Here is an 8289-nt window from a genome sequence, read left to right as displayed (position 1 = left end):
CCCCGGGCGGCGAGGCTGGGGGGAAAGGGGTGCGCCGGGGGGAGAAGGCTGGCGGCAAGGCGGTCCCCCGCCCTGGATAGGAACTGGGCTGTTCATAATGAAGGGGCTTTTTGATGAATCGCAGCCAACGGCAAGAATCTTCCGGCTCCTCTGCCCCAAACTTTCCTGTGCCCTACTTCTGGGCGAGAGATCGCCTTTGTGGGTTAATTTAAGGAGACGGGAGGGGCTGCGGCACCGGCCGGGAGGGCAGGGGTGGGAAAACACCGAGGCGCCCTGGAGGGGCCGGCCAGGGGCAGAGGGGCAGCGCAGAGCCCCCCTCCCCCGGCCCCGCGACCGCAGGCTGATGCTCAGCCCAGCCCCAAACCCTCCCCGGCCACTTGTGGGGAAGGGGAACGCCACCCGTGTCTGTCCCCACCCCGTCGATCAGGCCCAGCTCCCACGAGGGCCGCCGGTCCCGCACCTCCTGCAATGCCGCCTCCAGGCCCGGGGCCAGCTCCCGGCCGCACTGGGGGTCAGAGCAGGGGATGCCCACGGCTGCATCTTCAGGTGGCGTTTCCTTCTCCCCGGCCCGAGCGGACCTGCCGTCGGGTGGCAGCCCTCTCGCAGGAGAGGTCCCGAGCGCTCCCCGACGGCCCGGGCCCACAACCGGCCCCGCAGCGCCTGGGCTCTCCCTCGTCTCTCCCGCGGCACCGGCCGCCGGGGGCTGCGCCCGTGGCCCGTTTCCACCCCTGGCAGCGAGCAGGGGCAGGGGAAAGGATTTTATTTTAGTTGCTTTTAATTTTTGTTTCTTTAGGGAAACCCATTTTTGTGTTAATTTCGTTTTCTCAGACCCTCTCGGCCCTGGAGCCCCGGGTTTCACGGCCCCCCTAGGAAGAAGTAAGGGGGTGGTCGCACCCCTCCCGACCCCCCACGCGGAGCAGGGGCCGGCAGCGCCCGGGCAGTGCCGTCGGCAAAGCGGCACCAGCGCGGCCCTGCGCAGCCAGGCTCTTCAGCCGAGGGGCAGGCGGGGCTGGGAGACGGGGGACTAAACTTCTACCCCCAAAAGCAGCTTCTGTGCCCAGCTGGGAGGTGAATTCGTTCAGTGCCCAGCGCCTGGTGGCCGGCCCGGCCGCCCCGCCGCGGACACCCCTCCCGGGGGCTGCGGCCCCGGCGCCGCCGCTGCTGGGGGAAGCGAAACGGTGTCCCCACCGGCCCGGCGGCGTTTGTCCCATCGCTTCCCCTCATCCCGAGTGAAACGGGGATAATCCCGTGAATTTTGCAGGCGAACGCGGGGCAGAGCAGGATGCAGGGCGAGGGGACCCTTACAGAGTCCTCCCCAAGAAGCATCTTCCCAATAATTCTACTTCAGGAATGTCTCTTTCCTCCTTTGGCTTTATGCCAAAGCAGCGAGAATTTTTTTTTTTTCTTACAGTTTGAGATTTTTATTTATGTCTCTCTCTCTCTCTCATCTATTTATTTATTTTTAGAGGCGTTGCTACCTTTATTGGCTGCTTGGGAACTGGAAAAAGAGAACGTTTCCAGAATATTTGGTTTCGTTCAAATGAAAATCAGACTATTTTTTTGGCTAGCACTCCCTGGGACTGGACCAAACAGGGTCTGGACCTAAATCAATAAAAAAAAATAAATATGTGACTATCCAGGATGAAAGATACACACCCAGCTACACAGATGTCATGTAGGAAGCTCCCGAGTCAGGACTCTAATCTTTTCGAGATTTGACTTTATGAAAGCAAAGTTCTTTTAAAATAAGTTTTGACACCTCTTTTAGCGTGCACATCCTCAGTCATTTCCTTACTCTGGAGCCTTGCTCAGATCCATCACATAGGAAACATCTACCTTAATTTTTTTGTGAAAATCAAAGCAGAACAAGTATTTTTCTCTGGGAAAAATCCCATAGAGATACACCCTGCTCCCTGTGAGCCATGAGAACAGCATCTGACCATGGACATAGAACTCCCCATGAAACACTAACGGCAATCAGCATTTTGTACACACAGTTTCCAGCAGATTTTCTCCACTCACTTCTTCACCCACACCTTCATCCTCTTTTCCTCACCACCAGGGCTCTGCAGAGTCCTTCTCCAGCCAAATGTGTTTGCTACTACCTTATGTTTTGGTTTTTACGCTGATTTACCCCACTCTCGCTGCCCTTCACATTGCTCCTTTGGATAGTTGTTTTCTTCTTAACCAAAAAATGCTGGTGGCTGTTACTGAACTCTGTTCTGTCCCATAATATTGTCACATTGGTAATGTTTTTAAAAAAGCAAGTTTAAAGAAAATGTATAAAGGTTAACCAGAATCCAACATATACTAGATCCTTTCCATTCTTGAAGGTGAGCTGTGCCTTTTGCCTTTCCCAGAGAGCCTTCTAGGGCCTGTAAGATATTATTCTGCATTTGTATTTACCAGGGGTCTCAGAAGTCATATCAGTATATTGCTGACAGAATTTCCTGCCCCATAGAAAACAATCACCTAACTATAACTTCTGTAGCAACAGAGATGTTAACCTGACTATTCTGTGCCAAATCTGGAATAACACTATAGCTGAAGATTAACATTGTACTTGCACAGCTTTGTGAGACAAACCAAAGGTCACTTTTTGGGTAGGCTGTAACTGCTGGCTGTCTCCTAGCAATGTGATATGTTGGTTATGGACTTTGGTATTAGGGAGATGCAAATCTGTTCATTTTCTGAACATCTCTGAGGTTTTGCATTTTGGATCTATCTCCAGTTTTGTAAGACATTTAAGCCCCAATTTTATTACTTTCTGAAATCAGCTTTGGTTGTTTGGGAACTCATTAATATCAGCATGAAATCTTACCTACAAAGTTCATCAGTGTGAGGAAATGCTGGAATTAACTTGGCAAATTTGCTTTTTATGATCATGTTTTTGGAAAGTAGGACCTACAAGCAATTAAGTGTTAAGAACTCATGAAAAAATTAAAGACGACTGAACCCATTGCCCAGCCTTTGGTACTCCCAAACACAAACCACATGTTTTCAGGATCTAGGTTTGAATACCAAGCTGAGTTAATTCAGATCTGATCCTATATGTAATTATGGATAACATCCAGGACCAATTCCATGCCCCACTAGTCGAACTGCATGATTATGGTATCTGCTTTCTGATGAGGAAGAGAAAATTAGGCTTAATGCAAAAACGTTTGTATCACTCATGTGAATGAAAATGTCGTGTGTGTGGCAACATTATTTCTGACCAAGAAATAATGTATCTTTCTTTTAAGAGGCTTTTATCTTTCTTTTAAGAGATAGGATATGCAGATGCTTTAATTGGGGATGGCAACACTCCTGCTCTTGAACCGCTGAAGTGCATCTCTCCTACCTGGCCATATCACATCAGTCTTTACTTGCCTGGGGGCTGCTGAATAATCCAAATTCCCTATATAGAGAAAACAAGGTGTCTTGAGCTGTGGTGTGATCACACGCACTGAGTCACTGTGGGGAATAGCTGCCCCAGATTTTCAGATTTTTGTAGAAATTCCAGGTTTTCATAGGATCCACTTTTCACAGGAAACACATCCTTTTGCACTGCAACTAATTTCCAGAGTACTGGTTCCTCCCTGCTCATCTTTCCAAGGTACGTGCCTCCCAGCTTCCAGCTTAATGGCATTTGGCATGCTACTTGCAGAGTTGGGAAGCTTGGCTGCCTTCATACTGATCAACAGGAAAGAGTCTATGGGATAACGGAAATCTGGAAAACATGAGGGATGAAAGATGTGGCTTTGTTTAAACTGGGGGAAAAAAAGAGAAGGGAGGCGACAGTTTTCTATATGTAAAATGTTGCTACAAAGTTGCTGGTGATCAGTTGTGACCAAGTGAAAAAGAACGAGAAATTACTTAAACTTGCAGCATAAAAACCCAGGATAAATATCAGAGACACAGTCTGCCTCTTAAGATGGTATCTAAGACAGGGGTTTGATAGAAATCCCAGGACTTGTACTACAGAGATGCAGGTTAGAAGAAATATATGTATGAGATTATCTAAAGTGATTCAGCTAACTTCCACACAGGATGGGAGAGTGGCCTGGATGATTTCTTGAATTCTCTTTCAGTGCTTCGTTGCCACAAATCCCCGCAGGCAAGACAACTGTTCAGCTGGTTGACAGCTGATGCAGCACGGAGATTAAATTCAGCTGAAGACCGACTATGATGGTAGAAAGATGTTGATTCATCTGGAATTCAGGCTCTTAATTCACACCCAAATCGCTGGCAGAGCAGCTTGCTGACTTCAGTAGCTTAGTACTGGGTCCTTCGCTGGCAGTTGTTACCATGTCCATTTTTCTGTTTTGAAGAAAGATTGCAAGACTGGCCTCTTACCAAATCCATCCCAGCTTTGTGAAATATGATGGCTATTCCAGCACGAGTTGTATGACAGTTGGAGATCAGAGGGGTGCAGAAGGCAATTAGGCTATTAGGTTCACAACTATATTACTAAGTGGAAGTATCAAGCTTTTCATTCTCCTCTTCATTGTTTTATTTGAATAATCTTAATCCAGATCTTGAACGCTGAAGTTATTGCCTGAGAAATGGCTTCTAAGTAGTGCAGAAAGGATACAAAATCGACCTGCTTATAGGAAGGAAACCTGCATTTTTATTTCAATCATCAAGGAGATTACTTGGAGAAGAACTCAAAGTAGGAAGCTCTGAGCTGTCTTTCTACATCTTGGACATTCAGGACACTTATTCACATACAAATGAAAATGATAACATAGGGGCAAAAGAAGTTTTAGGCAAAGATTGGATGGAGTTAAGGAAGTTTCTCAAGAACAAATCCTCTGAAGCTGTTCTCCAGTTATTAACATACCTGCTGATTCCTGGTCATTTTCAGAAAAGTAGGAAGATCTAGAAAATCCTGATTCAGAGGGGAAAGAAAAGCCTCTGCTGCCTGGCAGCATAGTCAGTGGACTTCACTGACACCCGTCCATCTTACACACTCATGCACTTAAGGATCCAGCAGGAACAACCAAGGAGTGATGGTCCTCAGTTCTGTGGCTGGAACCCTGTAACAGCCAGTCCCTTTCATGGCAACTAGGGGAAATCAGCTTTATTTTTTGGCTGAATTAATATGTTTTATTTTGCATTGGAATAGATGAGGAGTGCTCATACAAGCAGTTAGGGCATCTCTGATAGGACATGTCAATAAACAGGAGGGAGGTGAGAACTTTTCTTATTTCATATTTATCTGCAGCGTAAGAAAAAGAATGTATGTGAAACAAGGTGCTGGAACGTGTGGAGAGGTAAAGGAAGTTAGGAGGGTGGATGCGGTAAGGAGAGGAGCATGAACCAGTGGCAGGTTGGAGAGCAGCAATAAAATAGATTTGTGGTCACTGTGGAAAATCACTACCAAAGTAGCTTGCGGTAAGAAAGCAGCTGAAGATAATAAGATGAGAGATGTAAGGATCTAAGGGAGGAAACAGGCAAGACATGGTCCTAGCGTGGCTGGAATTGGCACAGGGAGATGGCAGGGTTTGCTCATCGCAACCCCTGGGCTTTCCTGCAAACATTGCTCCTGGAATGAAAGCCCGTGTCTGTGTGTGGATGTTGGGCAATTCACAGCTAACGCTTGGGGGTGGAGGGTGGGGAAGGAGCATGCTTAATGGGGATGAGCAGAGAGGAGATGAGGGTCCAAATTAGTCAGCTGCAAAGGGCAGGGAAGCTCTTAGGACAGAGTGAGCAGTGTTTGTGGGCCTTGCTGCCCATCCCAGCTCTCACCGTGTGTCTTCTCACCCTTTCTGTACACCATGTTGGGCCAAAGAGCCTCACTGCCATCTCCTGCCGCCTCCACCACCCATGTCAGGCAGGAGGGATGATGCCGCCCTTGGCTGCTGCCACTCTCAATGGGAGGGGAGCCAAGCCAGTACTATTTATTAAGCTGCCCTGTGAATAATGTGGCAGGAGGAACCATCCCTGCCCTAGGGCATCTCCAAGAAGGTGCAGTTCAGGTGTGTAATGCTGTAATGTGCTGGGTGTCCAGTAGATGTTTACACCTCAAAATGGGGCAGAGGAGCTGACCTGAAAACTGCCTGTCTGCGGGGATTGACCCTCCAGGGTTCCTCTCCCAGCAGAGTGCCAGACTGCAGCCATGGTGGAGGGAAGGTGGAGGCTGCTAAGACAAGCCTCCTCCAAGCCCCCACTGAAGACCGAGGTGCTTTGCATTTTCGTCTGGGAACTTTCCCCTCATTACCCTCCTGACAGGATGGGTGCAGACAACATTAGGGACGCTGGGCTACACACCGGCCCCAGAGGAATGTCCTCCTCCTCCTCCTCCTCCTTCTCCTCCTCCTCTGTGGCAGCACCTCAGTGCAGGGGGAGGCACACCAGCACTTCCAGCCAAACACCTTCCCTTGCAGGATTTCTTTTTTTCCGGCTGAAGGCAGCTGCAGGAAGGCAGGGAGCCTTCACCCCTTCTCACCCCAGCTCCCCACAGCTGCACAAGTGAGTCTGGCCGATGCCTTTTCCCAGGGCTGAAGGGGATTGGTGATTAAAGGGGCTGTCTGACCAGCTTTCCCCTAAAAGAAGCTTACAAAGTCCGTTTGTTTAACCTTTTCACAGCAGCTTGACCCTGTCATGAAGAACAAATCACTCCAAAACAATGTCAAAGTGTGGGACTGGCGGAGTGGCTCCCAGCCTCTTCCTCCTCCGCTGTTGCACACCCAGGGATAGGTCCAGCCCTGGCAACAACACGAACCCTCTTCTGCATCCCACAGTCCCAGTCGCACAGCATCCTGCTGCAGCTGTGAATTTTGAGCCCCACAAAAGGAGGGACCGGGTGTGAGTGGCTGTGCTGGTGGCACTGAGGTGACACATTGCCAGGCAGCTTGCGATTCATCTACCTGCTAAAAGTGAGGGCTCTTGCCTCCAGTGTTTTCCAGATATTAGATGCATTTATGGAGTTATTATTTCTTTTTCCTGATGCTAAACCCTTCAGCCAAGTTTGAGGTTACACTGCCTATTTTACACCTTTTGTAGACTGTTTAGCAGTGAAACCAGAGGGCAAACAGACTCACTAGTGAAGTCTAGAAGTAAATGTTTACATTTTGTTACATTCTTTTTTTTTGTGGTTAGGGAAGGAAGCTACTTCAGTTAAAAATAACTACTAAATGCTTACTGAGACACTCAGATTTTAAATGATAGTCCTCTTTTCCCTTAATCCAAGTGATCAAAGCAAAAATGCATAAACTGGACAAAAGTTATTGTATTCCAGTGTTTTCATGAAGTGATTTTCTACATGAACAAGAAAATGAATCTTAACCACTTACCACAAAAATATCCTCAGGCGATGGTAGTACAATTAAGACCTTTTCTTTAAATAGTATGCAAGCTAATGTAGTACATATGGTGCCATTAGCAACTTCAAACCAGTATTTGGATATTCATTTAATTTAAAACAGTGTGTGCTAACACAAAACTTAGCAGTAATAGTAAATGTAAACTTGGGTAAGAAAGTAAACAATGCCATCTCTGTTGCAAGTGCAAGCCATTAGTCAACAGGACCAGATTTTGATAGCAAGTATAAGCACTACATTTTTTATGTTATAATAGATATTTTTTAAATCTTGTTTTGTTTGGCTTTGTTTTAAAAATTAATTCTTGCAAAGAATAATCATATTGCTACTATATTTTATTGTGCTCAGTGATTTTCCTTATGAGGAACTTTTCCTTTGTTTGTGAATACAGAAAAAATTGACAGCAGCAGAACAAACTGTGCAAAATGAGGAAATAGATTAGCTCATGCTAACTGTGTGTGTAAACTGAAACACCGTACTGATATCTTTGTTTTTTTACCTAGTGACATTTGCTGCAGAACAGTGATGGATATAGCCTGGTTAGCTGAAGGTGGCACACTCAATTTAAAAGCCCTGTGGAAAACCAGCTGTGTTAGTATGCAGGTGCTTAAACATCCTTTCTGTAAAGCAGACTAGGTTATTTAATCACTGCTTTAAACCAGACACTTAAAGTTTGTGGGATGCTACTGAAATTAAGATTGTTCATGTGTTGAAGATAACATGGCACAGGCCATTCCCACCAGCCCCTGCAAGGGAAAACTTTAGTTCTTCATCTCAATTTCAGATATTGTTGTCAGCTAGAAAAAAACCAACCAATAGTAGCAGCATTGACATTATGGTAGTAAAGTAAATAATCCACATCAAAACACTTAGGGAGAAACCAACAGGATGAGAGAATTTGTCATTTCCTTATTACAGGGGAAGTTCTGCATTTTCACTGCCCCTCTGTTCACAGCGGCCCCATGAGCCCTGGAAATCCCTA

At 46.8% G+C, this 8289-nt stretch overlaps 1 long non-coding RNA gene across 2 annotated transcripts in view; it reads right to left on the bottom strand.

Annotated features, from left to right (window-relative positions):
• The window catches only part of LOC114017879 (uncharacterized), a 42013-nt gene that overhangs the window by 12132 nt on the left and 21592 nt on the right, over nucleotides 1-8289 (bottom strand). The gene's annotated exons all lie outside the window — the stretch shown is intronic.

The sequence above is a fragment of the Falco cherrug genome, chromosome 1, assembly GCF_023634085.1.
Source record: "Falco cherrug isolate bFalChe1 chromosome 1, bFalChe1.pri, whole genome shotgun sequence".
In the NCBI taxonomy this organism is placed as follows: Eukaryota; Metazoa; Chordata; class Aves; order Falconiformes; family Falconidae; genus Falco; species Falco cherrug.
The sequence above is the reverse complement of the archived record's forward strand: the minus strand, read 5'-3'. Positions and strand labels throughout refer to the sequence as shown.